General features: G+C 40.8%; 1 long non-coding RNA gene across 2 annotated transcripts in view; it reads right to left on the bottom strand.

Moving 5' to 3' along the window:
* Nucleotides 1–13,403, bottom strand: part of LOC121922471 — a 28,747-nt gene extending 15,344 nt beyond the window's left edge. The window contains exons 1-2 of one of the 2 annotated variants that reach the window (XR_006102169.1): nucleotides 13,189–13,403; nucleotides 7,914–7,989 (exon numbers count right to left, since the gene is read on the bottom strand). This is a non-coding gene — a long non-coding RNA (uncharacterized LOC121922471). The remainder of the gene's footprint in view (nucleotides 1–7,913; nucleotides 7,990–13,188) is intronic. The other variant, XR_006102168.1, reaches the window with a different exon arrangement.
* Between the last annotated feature and the right edge of the window lie 6,444 nt (nucleotides 13,404–19,847).

Genomic DNA, 19,847 nt, shown 5'->3' on the forward strand with positions numbered 1-19,847 from the left:
GAGACAGAAAGTACTATTACATTATAGCTTTTTGGTTGTGGGTGAGGTAATGATAAGCCCTTGCATTCATACTCCCACAGTGGATTATGTCCTTGTTCTATGTTTAAGAACAGAGGTGGGATCTAATATTTTAAAGATGCACATAGAAAAATGAGGCCAATTTAAATGCGTTTGAAAAATATGATTTGTTGAGCAAAAGCTATGGCTTCTGTTAACAGTTTTGGAAAAGTCACTTTTTGGACTACAGATTTTGGAATATCATAGATAGTCAGAGCTGTAGTCCAAAAAGTAATATATCCAAGCTCTGGGTACAGTGTCCTAGACTGGGTGCACCTCTGAAAATTTATTTGGAGATATGGGTCTCTGTCTGGAGCAGACGTGCATTTTCTGTGCATTGTTCCTTCTTAGCATTGTAACAGATCAACAAGAAGCAAGATGTTTTCAGCCAAAGCACATCACATGGCAACCAAATGTTTGATGTTTTCAACTAAAACACAAATAACTGAGTGACCAGCTGGAATGGGGTTGAAGAGAATGCTCCCTGAACAGTGTGATCTTAATATGGCGCCATTGATACTTCCATCATTGTGTAAATAAATAAATAAATAAATAACCTCCCACCTGTTAAAAATGGATTGTCACGTCCTATTTGGAAGCAATTGGAACACTTTTGAGCACATCTATTGTAGCTCTGATGAAACTCACAGTGGTTTTTGAGCCCTTTTGGCTTTTTGCCTTTTCTCTTTATTACACCAAAGTTTAAAGAGCATTCTGCGGCTTTACTTTCCCCGTGACCATGGCTCCTGGCATTTACAGTGCACAATCAATCATGTCAGCCTCCAGAGTTTGCATAAAAGCAAGAAATGTGGCTTTTTATAACTGTGAAAGTCAGCGGGGTGATCAGTTGAGTGAATTATCTTCTTTCAAACGATGGTTTGCACATAGGTTTTTGAATAATTTTATTTCAAATTCATACCTTGTTCTGATCTATCCAACCTAAATTCTGGCTGTACACAGCATTTTTATTTTGTTTTTTATTTTGTGATAAATCTGCAAATTAAAACTTTCCTGTCTGGACAGTGTGAACAGTAAGCAATGCTAAAAAGGCAGCCATTTGGTTACCCCAAATATAAGTAAATTTCAGCACTGGGTGCTTGAAAAGTGCAGAATGTAAATTCAAGGGCTGGGGAATTTTGGAAGTTTTCATTCAAAAATAATTAAAAGTATATAGTGTCCTAATCCAAAAAGGCAACATTTCCAAGTTCTGAAAGTGATTCCCAAACTTTGGTCCTCCAGGTGTTTTGGACTTAAATTCCCAGAAGCCTCAGCCAGCTTGGCCAATAGTCTGGAATTCTGGGAGCTGAAATTCAAAAAATCTGGAAGATTAAAGTTTGGGAATCACTGACAAACAAACAATTTGACCTGATATGAGGCAGCACCTTGTATTCCTGTTTTATTAAACAAAAATTCCAGTTAAAATAAGGCAAAAAGCTATAAACATCTCAGACATAAAGCATCTTGTTGAAATTGTGTTACTTAATAGGTTACATACCAACAAGCTTGGAAACAGGAGTCTACAAAATCAGTTAAATAATCAAATGCACGAACAATCAGCGGGCAAGTTTGGCTAAAACAGACAAGTTTTAAGAGGCCATTGGAATGCAAGCAAAGAAGATTCCAAAATAGGCCTTCAGCCTAGCAACTGCTCCAATGTGTAAGAATGAAACACAAGGAGCATGATTTAATGAAATACTCAGCATAATAGTATACGCACTGTGTGCATACTTCCTGGGCATCTGCCAGGAACTGAATAATGTTTAATGAAATATTTCCAAACTCATTACCACTTTCTCCCTGATTTCAAAGATCAGTGTTGGAGGGGGGCATGTTGGGAAAAGACCTCAGCACTTCAAAAGCACTTACCAGTTCTGTTTTGCATCTGTACATCTAGGACAGAAGGTATAAGGGGATGTCATTAAGGGAAGTTGGATGGGGATTGGCATGAAACGGTATTTTACATTTCTGCTTGTACATGCTATTGTGCTTATAGAAACCTTATCCTTATATTTAATGGTGGAACACACACACACATAAAATAATGCTGAGTTATTCTCAGAGTACACTGAATGTATGGATAGCTTGTGTACATGTGTACATGGTAGAGTTGCCAGAGTGAAACCTGGAGATGCTTCTTGTCCCTTTTTCTTAGGCAAGGCATAGTCAGAGATGGTTTTGCTAATTCCTTCCTACTAACCAAGACTGATCCTGCTTAGCTTCCATGAGCAGACAAGATCTGGTGCCTTTAAGATATTTAGGCCACCCTGTACCTTACCATCTATATTTTCATAGCATTCATTCAAGTTATATGGCTCTGTAATTGGTTGGCAGATGGAAACTGAAAGCGGCTATCAATAGTTGCTCTTCATCTTGGAGAGAAGTCACTAGGTGGGGTGCCTCGGGGTTCTGTCCTAGGCCCAATATTGTTTAACATCTTTATTAATGACCTAGATGACAGAATAGAAGGCACGCTTATCAAAATGTTAGATGACACCAAATTAGAAAGCTAATACCCCAGAGGGCAGGAACAGAATTCAAAATGATATTGACAGACTGGAGAATTGGACCCAAGCTAACAAAATTAATTCCAATAGAGATAAATGTAAGATACTACATCTAGGCAGGGAAAAGGAAATGTACAAATAAAGGATGAATGACACCTGGCTTGAAAGCAATATGTGTGGGATCTTAAGAGTACAAGCTAAACATTCATCAACAGTGTGACCCAGCAGCATGAAAAACCAATGCAGTTCTGGGCTACATCAACAGGAGTGTAGTATACAGATCAAGGGAAGGAGCCATGTCATATTATTATTATTATTATTATTATTATTATTATTATTATTATTATTATTATTAACCTTTATTTATGAAGCGCTGTAAATTTACACAGTGCTGTACATACAATCTTTTTAATTAGACGGTTCCCTGCCCTTGGGCTTACAATCTAAAAAGACATGACACAGAAGGAGAAGGGAGCGGTGGAGGGAAAGGGTAAGAGGTCCAGCAGTTCCTCTCAACCTCCGAGGCCTGGACCAAGGCAGATGGACTGGAGGGAGGGCTTGGCTTCAAAATGGAAGGTTAATCTTCATCCAGGGAAAATACATACTCTCAAGTAGGATAATACATATACAATACATAGCAATACAGGAAATGGTTTGATAAAAAGACAACAAAAGAAAACCAAATAGCAAGCGACACTTATGCAATGCCTGGGAAGGCTTCTCTGAACAGGATGGTTTTCAACTCCGTTTTGAAGCTAGTTAAAGAAGTGATGGCTCTTGCTTGTGGGGGAAGAAGGTTCCAGGAGTGAGGGGCAGCAAGTGAAAAGGGGCGAATCCGGGATGGGGCAGAGGAAATCTTGGGCTGGGACAGGAACCCTTGACTACCAGAACGGAGGGTCCGAGTGGGAAGGTGAGGAGAAAGAAGGTCTGATAAGTAAGGAGGGGCCAGTCCATGGAGGGCTTTGAATGTCGACAGCAGGAGTTTATACTGAATGCAGAAAGGGAGAGGGAGCCAGTGAAGGGATGCCAACACAGGTCAGAGCGGTGGATGGAAGTGATAATGCGTGCAGCTGAATGCTGGACAGAGATTAAAGGATGGAGGTGAGAAAGAGGAAGCCCAGCCAGGACTTTGGTCATACTGTGTCCAATTCTGGGCACCACAACTCAAGAAGGATATTGAAAAGTTGGAATGAGTCCAGAGAAGGACAACCAAAATAAGCAAAGGTCTGGAAACCAAGCCTTATGAGGAATGATTTGGGGAGTTGGCTATGTTTAGCTTGGAGAGGAGAAGATTGATAAGTGACATGATAGTTATCTTTAAATATCTGAAGGATTGTTTTCTGCTGCTTCAGGAACAAGGATATAAACCAATAGATTCAAATTACAAGAAAAGAGATACTACCTAAATGTTAAGAATAACTTTTTTAAAATGTAAGAACTGTTTGACACTGGAATAGATTGTCTTGGAGGATGGTGTACTCTCAGACTTTGGATGTCTTAAATAGAGGTTGGATGGACATCTTTCAGGAGTGCTTTAGTTGTGTATTCTTGCATGGTAGAGGGTTGGAAGTTATGGCCCTTGTGATTCCTTCCAGCTCTAAGATGCTATGATTCTGAGTGTGCCTTGAAAGAAATAATAGCTACATATATTTGTTCTTAATTGTTGTTAATTAACATCAAATTATGTATGTAAATGATGACTCTATGAATGAGAGTTCTCCAAGACATCCCATTGTTAACAGTCCTTTAAAAGTCATGCAAAATCAGGGCTGTGGCTTCCTTGATGGAGTCAATCCACATATAGTGACATCTTCCTTTTTTCCAATTGCCCTCCACTTTACGAAACATTATAGTCTTGAAGAAATAATTCTAGACACAGAAGCCAAGCCACAAAGTACTCAGCAAATCAAATGACATTTCTGAAGAAGACATATTGTTGAATTAATCATATATTTGTTGTTGCTGTTGTTTGCCTTCAAGTTGTTACTGACTTATGGTGACCCTATCATGGGGATTTCTTGGCAAGATTTGTTCAGAGGGTGTTTGCCCTTGTCTTTCTCTGAGGCTGAGAGAGTAGGACTTGGCCATGGTTACTCAGGGGGTGTTCATGGCTGGGTGGGGATTTGAAACTTAGTCTCCAGAGTCATAGCTCATGACATGACACACCACCTAGATAATGTAGTACCAAGTTTTTATCCAATTTAAGAAACTGTAAGCACTGAAGATGAGAAAGGCAATTATTTAACAATAAAGTCTTAGCTCTGAGTACAATAGTCATGAAAATCAATGGAAGTACTCAGTTATGACTAAGTTTTTCCATTTATTTCAAGGGTATACTTTAGGAGGTGGACAAAATGTGGCCCTAGGACATCAGATACCCATCCCCCCCCAAAAAAATGGTGGCATATGACCACTCCACACTTCCTAGACAACTCTTTTTCTACCTCTCTCCCTAAAGACAAAGCAGAAACCAGAAACTCACCTTTTAAATGGGTAACAGGAACTCTCTGTGTGGTTTCACCTCCAGAGAATGGCTGCATTTCAAATTCAGAAGCAGATTCATTGCCATTTACAGCTTATGGGGGGGGCACTTTGCGGGCATTTTTGATACTCTCTACAGTCCTTGGAAGATCCCAAGAGCAGAAAATTTGCCCAGCTTTACCCCAGATCTCTATAAGTAACACAGACACTAAAGAATGAGGCCAGATAAAGGACTTATGGTGGGATAAAACTTGTAGGCAATGAGAGCCAGTGTAGTGACTTGACTGCTGGACTAGAACTCAGGGGTTTGAATCCCTCCCTGGCCATGGAAATTTGCTGGTGACCATGGGCAGGTCCCACTCTCTTTAGCCTTATAGGAAGGTGATGGCAAACCATCTCTGAGGAAATCTTGTCAGCAGAAGTCCATAAAGGAGTACAAGACAACAAAATAATTTCAAACCACTTTGTACTGGCATTGTGGTTGTGTCCAAAGCAGGAGGAGGGTTAGATTTGGGATTAAGTAAGATTCCTGCTCAATCCTCCCCTTCTCCATCTCCATTTTGGTTCTTTTGTCTGAAAATCTTACCAGCAGAGCCGTTCTGCCAGCTGAGCACTCTGTTGATGTATCTCTAGGATCAGTGGGCAGAAGATAGTTCTACCAGAAGAGTATTTGCATAGGCAGTTTTAGGAGCGAAGCCAGGAAAAGGTGCTCTCAGGAGTGAGTATTTAAGAGAGAGGAGCAGGTTTGAAAGGAATTGATGCTTAATGTGCCCTGAGGGGTAAAGAGCCATTGAGCATAGGTTAGACTGCTATGAGGGGCAGTTCGAAAAGGTACCCAAGAAAGAGACAAAGAGTGTCCTTAATTATATTGTTGTAGTGTCCTGAGGGATATATAGTGTTTGGTAACTAGTGGAATCACAGGTAGCCAGAAGGGTTATAAAATACAAAAGTTTAATAAAGGTTCTGTAAGGGAATATATACAGTGGACCTTTGGGATACGCTGGGGTTTGGTTCCAAGATTCCCAGTGAATAACAAAATCCATGGATGCTCAAGTCCCATTAAATATAATGACATAGCAAAATGATATCCCTTATAAAAAATGGAAAATCAAGGTTTGATATTTGAAATTTATACTTTTTTGAACATTTTCAAACCATGGATGCTTGAATCCATGTATAAGAAATCTGTGTATAAGAAGGGCTGACTGTACTGTATATACTCAACTATAAGTCGACCTCATGTAAGTCAAGGGCAAGTTTTGAGGCCAAAATCATGGATTTTGATATGACCTGTGGATAAGTCGAGGGTCAAACACTGGGGCATATAACAAAAGATCTAAAGGGGGGAACAAAGCACTTCTTCCCTCTCTCCTTCTCCCTCTCTGGACCTCTCCCAAGGGTCACAGTCTCGGCATGGAAAATGGAGAAACAAACCTCCACACGCACACACACTCCCTTCACCCTAGCATTTCTCAGGCTCATGGCTTGCAAAATGGGGTACAAACCTCTCTCTCTCTCTCCCCCCTTCCTTTCACCACCACCATTTCCCAGGCTCATGGCTTACAAAACAGAGTACAAGCCTTGGCACACACTCTCTCTGTCCCTTGCGTTAGCTCTGGCTACAAAGGGAGGCTGAGGGATAAGACAGAGAGAGAGAGAGAGGAGAACATGTGGGGACTCAAATGGGGAGCTGTTTAAAGATCCCTGGTTACATAGGAAGGGCGGGCACTTCTTTTAGGAACTTTATAAGCAGCGGCAGTATTATTATTATTATTATTATTATTATTATTATTATTATTATTGTTACCATATTGCCCCATATATAAGTCGACCCATGATTTTGGAGCCCATTTTGGGGCATAAATTTCTGAACTTATAGTTGAGTATATATGGTACACTGACCAGTAGATAAGTCAGTTTAGTTTTTTTTGCGTTAATTTTTTGACTAAAATTTCTTGATTTATACATGAGTGTATACAGTATATAAAGCTATAAAGAAACAATTACAAAGACAAACTAAAGAAAATGTTAAACTGTGGAAGTAATTAAGTATTTATACACCGTATCCATTGTGAACACCGTCCACTAAAAAAGATACTGTGTTCAGCCTGACTGGCAAATAAATTTCTTACTTTGTTTCAAACAAGCAGCTATCTGGAGGGATTTCAGAAACACATTAAAATGCTACCAACACTGAGAAGAGTCTTTTAGGTTTGGGAAACATTAGCTAGTGGGTGAGTCTCACTTTCACATAAATTGGTGGCAGCGGTGGCACACCTTAAAAAGGAGTGAAAGGTTTTGAGAGATTTTGGCGGTGCCATGTTGTCACCTTCCCAGCCCCTGTAGCCAAAACTTCTGAGTCAGGATTGCACTGTAAAAACCCTAGATATGTGCACGCAGAAGTAAGTTACACATAGTCACATAGGCCTTACCCCAGATAACTGCTTACATTTTCAGCCAAAATGTGTATGCGTGTGGAGAAACCACATTACAAGGATAACAGGTTTTCAAGCATTAAGATATTTACATTTAACCTTTCTTTTAAAGGGATTTTATTGTAGCAATTTTCAGTGAAAGGGCAGCATGGCCAAATACATGAAGCAGAAAAATATGTACCCCCCTCCGGCCTGCTGCTTTTTCCTTCAGCGACATAATGCAAACACCTTAGACTACATTTGGCCATGTTTTCTCTTCTCTCTTGATTAAATGAAGTTGCAGGTAATCACCGCTAACAGTTAAAATGCTTTTTAACAGCCTCCGTGTGGATTGTCCATTTGTAGCATTTGGCATTTCACAGCTAATTTTCCTGTACTATTGCACTGAATGACTACACTTTAAAGTTGGCTATGAAAAGAGAAAAGAAAGCCCCACCTGATTCCTCTGCTGGTGTGGAAAGGACACCATCTCATTCAGCCTTTCTGGGGCATTCAGTCTCACCTGCAAGTAGCTGTTGTAGAAGAAAAAAGTTTAAAGGAAGATTGGAAAAAGAAACCACTCATACTGGGATAGATTCATAAATTCCAATCCATTTGCACTGGTATGAACAGAGACAATGGTTTCTTGGCAGACTACATGCATTAAAACCAAAGTTTTCACCACAGCTACACATCTAACAAAAGGTTTTCTCCTTGGAATATCACATTATATACAATGGATAGTAAAACAGTGCCCCTTATATAAAATGGCAAAATCAAGGTTTGCTGTGTGTGTGTGTATATATATAATTTTCAAGCTGTGGATGCTTGAATCCATGGGAAAAGAATCCATGAATACGGAGGGTAAATTGTACTATAGAAATACATTTCTCCATTGTACATATGTTTACCTGCATATTAATGTTGATATTCAAACCTTGCCACCCACCTTTGCTGTTTTAACTATTCTTGATGTTCCCCCGGAAACTGAGGCCAACATTTTGCATTCCCTTGCTGTGCCTGGAAGAAGGCAACTAAAACAATACACATAATTTTGATTTGATTCCTGGCATTGTAAGCAGATACTCAAGAATATCCTGGGAAAAGTGGGAAGGCTGAAATTAAGGGCATGATAATATAAAAAAGTGTCATTATGGATCAGACCATTGGCCTGTCTAGGCCAATATGCTGTTCACCCTGTGGCCATCCAGATGCCTGTGGGAAGGACATGCGCAATCAGGATGATGTAGATAAAATACCAACCCCTTCCTGCCATATTCTCCTGAAAATGCTCTTCAACAGCCAACTCTCTGCTCCTGGTGATAGCATATAGGCATCAATCCTACTGGGTGACCTTGGGCAAGTCACATTCTCTCAGCCTTAGAGTAAAGGCAGACTTTCTTCTGAACAAAATATGCCAAGAAAACACTGTGATAGAGATGCTTTATGGTCGCTATAAGTCAGAAATGACTTAAAGGTATACAATAACAACAACATACACTATTGTTGTTGTTTTAACTAAGATCCCTTCTTCTGGTGTGGCATTGCCAGTTTAGGCCACTCTCCCAGGCATATATTTGAACTTGAACATCTACTTAAATTCAGAACTTTGCTCTTTATTTGCTCCAGTATGCATTATATACCTTGCAATAGCCATGGATCAGGTGAGACAGCCATATCTGACCATTTCCCTTCCATGTTTCCTATTCATTTTAAAAGGTCCCAGAGTCCTACTCTCAGTAGTATGGTTTTTTCTTTGCTCTAAATAATTACTTTTCATGATTTTCCCCATTCAACTTTTTTTTCTGTTAGTTTCTTATATCTATATAGTTGACTCTCCATATCCACAGATTCTGCATCCATGGATTCAACCCTCCATGGCTTGAAAATATTTTTAAAAATCCAGAAAGCAAACCTTGCTATTTGTCATTTTATATAAGGGACACCATTTTACCATGCCACTGTATACAGGACATGAGCATCCATGGATTTTGGTATCCACAGGATGAGGTCCTGGAGCCAAACCTCAGCAGACACCAAGGGTCCACTGTAGATGCTTCCTCCTTCAAAGTCAGACATGACTATGCTGGACTATGAAAGGCCCAGTGAACTCAGGGAGGCTTACTGCCAGTTAGAAAAAAAGCAGAGCATTTTTGGATTACTACCACAGATTACTTTTGGTACTACAGCTCCCTGAACCCAGGCAGCAAGTTGGGAGATTATAGGAGTTGGAGGACAAAACATCCCCACTTCCCCCTTCTGTCCACATAAATACAGAAGTGCAGTTTTAGTCAGCTTGAGCTTTCTTCTTGCATGGGAGGCAAAGGATGGGGAGGCACTGTTATTTCCTTAGTGCCATCTAAGAGGAAAGTTTGTTTTCAGTCTGTGAAATTTCAGAGGGTAAGCCAATAAACGACAGCCCCATTTTCTTAACAACATTTGTTCATATGTGAGGCTCAACCTGGCTTTGAGTCCCTCTTGTGCTATTTATGTTTGTGGGGGGTGGATTATGTTATTATCATACTGCTGTATTCAGCTCAAAGGTGGCATATAACTAAAAAGGCAACAGTCTTGGAAAATGTTCTCAGCCGAGCAAAAGTGCTGTTGCAGAAAGATAGCTACTGTGGTTGTGTAAGGCATTCAACTTTTCACTTAATGCTATTTCACAATGAGCATGCAAGTGTTTAATCATGAGCTGAACACCTGGCTCTTCCAAAGGTTGGCCTCTTGGGTGGATTGTTTCCAGGAATGGACTGTGCTGTCTTAGGAAGACATTTGCTTAAGTAAGCAAAATGCTTCAAAAATGTGGAATTTGGGGGCCATAACTCCCATATTCCTCTAGACAGCAGGTTGGCTGGATGGTGCTGGGAAGAGTCATCCTTGAAAGTAACTTTTCAAAGCTCTTCAGAGAGTCTGGCATGTAAAACATTACCACAGAGAAAGATCTGTGTAAATATTTGAAGGGAAGTCATACTGAGGATGGAACAAGCTTGCTTTCTGCTGCTCCAGAGACTAGGACATGGAGCAAAGGATGCAAACTATGGGAAAACAGATTCCACCTAAACATTAGGAAGAACTTCTTGACAGCAAGAGCTATTTGACAGTGGAACACACTTCCTCGGAGTGTGGTGGAGTTTCCTTCTTAAACAGAAGCCAGATGGCCTTCTGTTGGGGGTGCTTTGATTGTGAATTCCTGCATGGCAGAAGGTTGGACTGGATGGTCCTTGTGGTCTCTTCCAACTCTATTATTCTATCTCAGTGGCATATGCAATGGGACGACCCACCTCAGCTTAAAGGACAGACACTTTTACATGAAAAGACCCACATTCCTTCAAGATGCTTGATCATTGTCCTTGTCATTAAAGTTGATCATAAGCATCTTGAATTGAACCTAGAAGCAAATAGGAAGCCTGTATACTTGATACATTAAAGGAGTCATTCGAATCTCAGAGCTGAGTCACCAGTATCAGCCCAAGTGTAGTTGTTGTATGCCTTCAAGTCATTTCTGACTTATGGAAACCCTAAAGTGAGCCTATCATGGGGTATTCTGTGGCTGAGGCTGAGACTACATATAAACTCATCCATGAGGTCTCCAGGATTCTAGTCCAGTGCGCAAACCACTATATTATGCTGGCTCTATCAGTCCAAGTACCAGCCCAAGCCCTGGCGGCACAGTGGTTAAATTCCTGTACTGCAGCCACTCACTCACAAACCACAAGGTTGTGAGTTCAATACCAGCCAGAGCTCAGGGTCGACTCAGGCTTGTATCCTTCTGAGGTCGCTAGAATGACTACTCAGCTTGATGGAGGCAATTAGCTTACAGTTGTAAACTGCTTAGAGACTGCTTAGAGTGGTATGAAATGGTATACAAATGAAGCTATTGCTGCTGCCAAAAAACTGAATGTTCAACATTGCCTGGAATTATCTAGAATAGTGGTATCTAGTAATGCACGAGAAGAAAAACTCCTTTAGCCTTGGAGCTGAATAATTTGGAAAGGGTTTCAGGCACTGCATTCCAGCAGTAAGCAGAATGTCTATGACCATGAGAAAGCAAAGCAAAGCAGGTTAGGCCAGACATGATTATTGCTGTTGTTGTGTGCCTTCATATTGTTCTCGACTCAGAGCGACCCTAAGGTGACCCTGGAGATTTGAACCCTGTTCTTCAGGAGTCAATCTAGTGCTCAAACTACTACCCCATACTGGCTCAGGGGGATTTCCCCCCATAAAGCATACAAACCACAGTTCAACAACTTTTAGGCATTCAAAGCACAGCTCAGTTTCTACTGACGTTTAAACAGCCAGCTCTTTAAAATTTAAAGGCCTTTAAAATTTAAATCTCTCTTTATCTCAGGTCACTGACTAGAGAAAATAACAGAGGTTTCACAGCACAAGGTGGTGAAAGGCTGTTTTTCTTCAGCTCAAGAGGGAGGGGAAAGACATCCCAAGTGACAAAGTGTCAGTGACTTTGGATTGAATCCTTGTTGTTCACACACATCTCAAATGCACTTAATGCACTTTTGGGGGCTGCTGGCAAACCCCCCACTTAACCCAGGATATTTGATACCATTTTCCCACCTGAGTTTTCCTGAAAGATCTACATCTGAATAGATTAGGATTGCTCTGTATCATTCAAGGGAATGGAGGCAGCTCCATTTAATCCCCAAATGATGGCATGTGTGTATAACAAAGGGGTTACAATGACATGAAGAGATTCACGAACCCAAAACAAAATGGGAGCAATAAACCTGATATGTATCAGCATGGTGATCCACATCTGCTTGGGATGAAAAAATGAGTTTGAATGCCTCCATTGTGGTGATAGTGGTGGAATAGGATGCTAAAGAAATTCATTGGTTAGATGGGAAACTTATGAGCTGGGTGGGCCATGGCCTCCGCTTTCTCATCCCTATGCATAATGGCTTCTTTAACAGAGAAGAAACTAATGCCATTTATAAGCAGGTTAGACTAGAACCCTGAGAGGAGGGATGGGAAACCTGGGGGTGAATCTGTGGTTTCCCAGAGGCCAAACCTTCTTCCTCCTTGACAACTTCATTTGGTGGTTTCCCAGGTTTTGTTTGCCCTGCCGCACCAATTTTTAACATTTAAAGGCCTCCCTTAGGCTTAGCTAGTCAGCATGGCTTAGTGGTTTGAGTGTTGGACTATGACTTTGGAGACCAGAGTTCGATTCCCTGCTTGGTCACGAAACCCATTGTGTGACCTTGGGCACGTTGCATGCTCAGCCTCAAGGGAAGGCAATAGCAAATCTCCTTGGACCGAATCTTGCCAAGAAAAGTCTTAGGGCCTCCTTAGGGTCACCATAAGTCATACAACTTAAAAGTTGAAGGCATACAACAACAACAACAACAACAACAACAACAGAGCTTAGTTACTGTTGGATGATTTATATGTTAAAAAGATACTAATAATTTTAGTAATTTTTACAGATAGGTTCAGCCAAAGAAGCCACAGCTCTGAGTTTGCAAGACCTCAGCAGTGCCGTTTATAGCAGAGGTGCTTGGAAGTTTCTCATTCATAGGGTTGCCATAAGTTGAAATTGACTTGGAGATCAACAATTTAAGGTCAACAACATTTTAGTTCCACCTTTACTTTACATTGTCAAATGCTACTCCCAAGAACTGTTCTTCACTCATACCAAAATGATGTCAAGAGGATGTTCCCCAGCCTTGTCTTACATAAATGAAAAAAAGACATACACACACACAGATACGCACACAAAATGGCCAAGGGTCACCAGATGCACCAGAATGTGTTCTCATCATCCCCCAAATCCTGTCCTTTCCTTGAGTGGCACAAGCTGAAACAATCCACACTCTCAGGATTCAGAAGGTACATCCCCTGACTTTGTTAATCTTTACTTTGTACTTTGTTCCTCCTATATCAATTGACCTCAATGTGGCTGTGCTCCTTAAGTTTCGATTCTCCTCTGGTGTCCTGTCATGTATTCACTCATTGAACACTTTGGACCTTCCTGCTATTTTTCATTGCATACCATTGGCCTCTTTGAAAATACTGATAAGAAACAGAAAGGTAACTTTCCCCTGCAGGTTAACATATTTACCTGTAGGTGGCACACGGATACAGTTCATGCTTGAGGAATAATGAAAGGCAGAAATTAGGAAGAGAGCACTGTTCTGGTTTGTGCAGTATGTTTCCTTTTGCTTCATGTGGAGGACAAAAACAGATACACAGAAAAGGCAGCTGAGAGCTTTTACATTTAATTAGCAATAATCTATCTCTGTTTCTTTTATCCCCTTTGCTGCTATTCCCTCTGGCAAAGTATGCCAAAACCATTACATGAAATTGGTGTCTTAGTAAATGAGAGCACATATGAATTAAATTTAGATCAACCTGTAACTCTATTGCCCTTTGTATAATGGCCCTAAATAAATAGAAGGGGTGTTAGCATGTGAGGGCCAAGTGGGTAATTGTTCCAGCTTCTTTTATACAGAAATATCCCACTCCTCTGGCTTTACTTTAACTGGGGCTGCATCCAGACTGCAAGATCAACACAGTTTGACACTACTTTAATTGCTTATGGTTCACTGCTATGGGGTTCTGGGATTTGTAGTTTCGAGAGACATCCAGTCTTCTCTGTCAGAGAGCTCTGGTGCCACAGCAATGTACAAATCCCACGATTCCATAGATTGCAGCCATGGCAATTCAAATGTGGTCAAACTGTGTTAATTCTGCGGTGTGGATGCAACCTATATGGACATAACGGCCATCTTGTACAAATGCAAGTGACAAAGATTTTCTGTAATGGAGAAAAAAATTCCATATGAGAAAAGTTACACATATACTGCACATTATTCATGTAGTGCAATGAAGGTACCTGGAACAGATATGGCAAACTAGATGTATGCACTCATCACACACTGTTGTGCATAGGGTTCAATGTTTTTGAGGGTGAAATTTTAACTAGGGAGTAAGGTCCACTGAACTCAAGGGGATTTATTGCTCAGGAACCATGCATAGGAATGTCTTGCAGAGTTTTGTTTACTTTACTGTCCTTTTGGTATCTAAACTTTGGATGCTGCAAGGAAGCACAGAGCTCACCCCAGCAAATCAATATTGTGTTTTCTATCCTTATCTGTGTTGCCATTCATACACCCAAAGCCTGGCATCCTGTTAGCGAATGGGAGGGGAATGTGCACGATAGCACAAGCCAGTGGCTTATTTTTAAACAACAATAAATGAATTAATCTTTCACTTATTTTAGAGATTCGCCTGACTAAAGGATATTGCTCCCCTCCACATATCTGCTGCTGAAATGTGGTAGTGAAATGGCAGGGAGAGGTCCTAAATACTCTAAAGGCACCAGATCCTGTCTTATCTTGACAGCTGAGGGTCAGCCCTGGTCTGTACTTGGATGGGAGACCATTGTGTGCTATATTTCCATGGAAGGCAATGACAAACAGCTTCTGCATTCTCAATCCCTTCTCCTCCTGTGGCATGTCTTTTTAGATTGTAATACTGAGGGCAGAGAACTGTCAAATTAACAATCTGTAAGACACTCTGTGGCGGGAGAGCAGGGTATACTCTAAATAAATAAATATGTACTCCTTTCCTAAAAAAAAAAAAACCTTATGAAATTCATGGGGTCACCATAGGTTGACATGTTATTTTGTTTATAAGTGGATTACCACTTGTTTTTGGACAAAATGTGGTATTTCTTCCATTATTCAAATGGTTGGCCAGAGGAAGGTGCAGTTTCTGATCCCCCCCTCCTCGCCAATGGTCACAAAGCTTGCCTACCCCTGTATTAAAGTGTTTGCTTTTTGTGCATTTTTGTGTCTTGAACATATGAGGACCCCATGAGTTTCTTAGGTAAGGAACACTCAGAGGTGGTTTTGTCAGTTCAGTGTTCCTCCCTCTGAAATACAGCCTTTAGCACTTGGTATTTGTTGGCAGTCTCTCATCTGAGTACTAACCAGGGCTGACCCTGCTTCACTTCCAAGATCAGACTGGATCTGGTGCCTTTAGTGTGTTCATCCAAAGCCAAAAAGGATGTATGGGGGGAGGGGGGAGAGAGAACAACACAACTTAGTTTGTCAGTATGAAAAACATCTCAAATGGCATAAAAAATTGAAATGTAGATTCACCTTGAACTACGCAAGACGAAGAGTGCTTAAAAGCTGGCTGTCACTGGCTGAGATTGGCTTGTTGGTCTTTGAATAGAAGGTCAGTTGCTCTCAGCACTTTTCTTGGTAATGGACAGGTGTCTGCTTTACAAGATCTGTCACAATTTGGCATTTACTTTCCAGGTCAGCAGAAAAACCAAGGCCTGCATACAAAAGAGTGACTAAACCTTTAGTTTTGCTCCCTCCTTTCCAGGTCTAAGGCAGATCTGAAACCTTGCTGAACCGCTGCAACAATTTTGTTGTCTCCTTTCTGATGAACATGATGGCACTTTTAATATAGGTATGTGCGTATATATACTCAGTGATGTACAAATATTGTTAATGAAGCTATCTGGATAACACAGGGCCATTTCAATTTGGTACTTCTACACAAATTGGTATCAGCCACTCAGTGTGGCAGTGATTTGAATAAGTGTGGTATTTACATGAATCCCCAGGGAATTTCAAGTGTTTTGTTTACAGTCTGGTATCATGAAACCAAGTGGGGCCTACAACAAAATATTGCAGCATAGAGTGCTCCTTTTCCAAATATTCCATTCTATCCTTAATCCCACCTGATTTTCTATATTTCTGAATTATCAGTCGGATTTTGGGAGCACTGAATGTGCTCAATTACTGGGTTTTTGTTTTTGTTTTAATTTGTTGGAGGGATGATTTGTCCTTCCGAAAAGCTTGAAATTACCTTCAAACATGCTGTCACTTCCACAAATGTGGCTCACTATCTTTTTTATGAGGATGGTGTCATCTTGGCTACGTAAGGACCACCATTTAGATAATTGTGAGAGCTATCGATATATACAAATGGGACCTGAAATGAAATGCTGAATTGAGAGGATTCAGGGTTCAGCCACCCATGACTTGTCTCAAGGTACCCTATTCCATTATCCCTAGTTTCCTGTCCCTGTCAACATTATGTAGCCAGTAATTGTTTTCTCTTTTAATGGTTTATTTTGCAATCCTTGAGGCTCTTTCCAGACTATCTTGAATGCTGCAGGTTCCCCAAGTATTGGTGGACATTTAGTGAACGAGTTCACAGTTAGAATATGATATTATACCGTGTATAATTCTTTCAGATTTATTTTCTTTTGCCTGAGGGGCATGCATTCCCACACCTGATCTAGCAGGGTGACCAGATGTCCTAACTGCCAAGGAGCACAAGGCACCACGAAATGTAGGGCATGACCAAATAAAAGCTCCAAACACTAACAGAAATATAAATTCATGCTTTTTAGTCATGCTCAAAATGGAGGACATTTTGAAATTCCTCCTGGACAGAAGGTTGAAATGGAGAACATGTCCTGGAAAAGGAGTATATTTGGTCACCCTGTTGTCTAGCTGCCTCTGTTTCTGGAAAAGTAAATACACATATTGGTATTGGAGTGCCTCTGCCTTGTATACAAGAAAGTATCAAGCGCAAGATTGAGAATAAAAGTTTAACCATAAAAGAACTTGGTTGGTGTTGCATGCCTTCAAGTTCTTTCCAATTTATGGCAATCTTATCATGGGATTTTCTTGGCAAAATTTATTCAAGGGGGTTTGTTATAGCCTTCCTCAGAGGCTGAGAGAATGTGACTTGTCCAAGGTCACCCAGTGGGTTTCCATGGGATTTGAACCCTAGACTCCAGAGTTGAACATTCAAAAAAACTTACCTGGCCTTTTCTGAATCTATTTTGTTGCTGTTGTTCTAGAAACTTTGCTGAGAGACTGATTTATCTCTGACAGGTCAGTGATTAACTGGGCAATTATAAAAGAACACAAGGCACGGAAGGTGTTGATTAACCTTCCTTGTTTCAGTGGAAAGGCACATCTTCTGTGTCTAGGAATATAAAGATCAGCAAGTATTGGGGGGGAAAAGCAAGCTTGTAAAGGAACATAGAAGATTGGATTCAGAGATGCTTCTCCACCAGGAGTCCCCATCACCTATGTATGGACTTTATCTGACTCTGTGCATGACAAAGGAAAACAGAGCTTCATAGATGAGTTCCTGTTTGCACAAAGTTTGTTGACTTAAAAGCTGTATTTGATGCCACATCACACCAGAAACTAGAGAGTAAAGTTTACAAATGCAAGGATGACTTTTGTGTTTACTCAAAACACTCTACTAGTGACCATGGTATGGTCCACCCAAACAGGCCATTTGCCTAAGGCAATTCAAATAACTATAGGGGCTACAGAGTGTCTTCAGTGCTTTCTTGTTCAATCTGTGCATTTCAGTTTCACTTTGATTTTTTGCTACAGTGGAATCCCACTCCTTTAAGGTGGAATCTAAGAGGGTATGAGTTCTGCTGTTGTGGATAATACAGTTCTATTACCCCACTTTAGTCTAGAGTTGACATATTTGTGGGAAAAGTCCCTAAAATACTACAGAATCAATGCATTTGATATACACTATGGAACGACTAGGGGAGTGATGGAGAAATTTTTAGGAGCCGAGTGCCCAAACTAAAAGGTCTTCCTACACCGGGGGTTACCCAGTGCTGGGGGCAGGACCTCCACCCTCCAGGGGTGGGACTTCTGCCCCGGGGATGGTAACTGGAGGCTGGGGAGGGGAGGAGAGAAGAGGAGGAGGAACAGGCACACACCTCTTCCTCCTCCTCTCCCCATCGTGTGCCAGGGGAAATGGAGTTGCATGCCATCTCTGGCACACGTGCCATAGGTTCGCCATTGTGGGATTAGGCAGGTAATGATCTCAAAGGCAGGACCTGAATATCAATGGACAAGATATTGAAGACAGTCAGTGTGGTGCAGTGGTTTGAGTATTGAACTACAATTCTGTGGAGGGTAGAGTTTAAATCCCTGGTGACCCTCAGAAACCCACTGGGAAGGAAAAGGCAAACCCTTTCTGAACAAATCTTACTAAGAAAACCCTGTGATAGATTCACCTTAAGGTTACCCTAAGCTGGGAATGACTTGAAGGCTCACAGTAGGAAGGTACTCTTGAAAAGATATTCACACACAAATACCCAGGCCTATATTTTCGATCAACATTTAACTCATTTGTTCATTGTTGTTCTTGTGTGCCTCAGAATTGTTTCTGATTTATGGTGATCCTGGGGTTTTCTGAGGCTGAGAGGGTGTGATATGCCCAAGGTCACCCAGTGGGTTTCTATTGCCAAGTGGGGAATCAAACCCCAATCTCCAGAGACCTAGTTCATTAGCTAGAATTAAATATTGTTCAAGTACTATCCCCTATTTTTAGGACACTAAGCAGTGCAAATATATAAAGGCTGTTATTCAGTTTTGTCAAGTAGAGTTTCCAAGTAAGGACTATCCAAATCCCTAAGATTTTAGGACTAAAAATTGTGACCTAGCCACAACCCACCGTGATTTCAATAAGCACGACAAATTAAGCATCAACCAGTTACACAAAGCACACCATAATTTTTTTTTTAAAAAAGTTTATTTAATTAGGAAAAATATATACATACTTTTCAAGGCAGTGCTCTCACCTGGGATTACTCTCTCTCGTCTTGAGGACTGGAGAAGAGAGTCTTCGGGGCTCTGAGATATGGCAAACCTATACCAAGTGCTTTGTCAAATCTGATATCGAGCATCAACATGATACAAAGAGCACTGTTGTTGTTGCATACCTTTAAATTGTTTCCAACTTATGGCAACCCTGAGGCAAAATATCATGTGGTTTTCTTGGCAATATTTGTTCAGAGGTTTGCCATTGCCTTCCTCTGAGGCTGAGAGTACGTGACTTGCCCAAGGTCACCCAGTTGGTTTTATGGCTGACCAGGGAATTGAACCATGGTCTCCAGAGTTGTAGTCCAACACTCAAACCACTACACCACACACAGGGGTACATTAAAAATACACACAAGCTTTTCCAGGAATGTATCAGCTCTCCTTGGTGTGTGGTGTGGATAACTTTAAAGCTAGAATCAAGATCACGTACCATGGCAAGTATATTATAGAAGCAGGTCAGAAGCAGATGCTTTGCTGATGGGCACCTTGATGAGTTTTTAGATATCCCTCTCAATTAATAATTATTCTCAGTTTTTCACTGACTTCTTTTCCTTTTTTGTCTGCTTGGAGAATTCACAAGCTAAACTGCTAAATAGAATCTAGGACAGTGAGACAGAACCAGTCGGCTGAATCACACTGTATCTACTCACCTTTAGATAACATTCCCTAACATTATTATGCATAACAGTAGCTTTGAAAAAAAAAATTAACCATCCTATTGTTTACACACTAGTGTATACATTTTGCACTAGCAAGAT

The sequence above is a fragment of the Sceloporus undulatus genome, chromosome 1, assembly GCF_019175285.1.
Source record: "Sceloporus undulatus isolate JIND9_A2432 ecotype Alabama chromosome 1, SceUnd_v1.1, whole genome shotgun sequence".
NCBI classification, from domain to species: Eukaryota; Metazoa; Chordata; class Lepidosauria; order Squamata; family Phrynosomatidae; genus Sceloporus; species Sceloporus undulatus.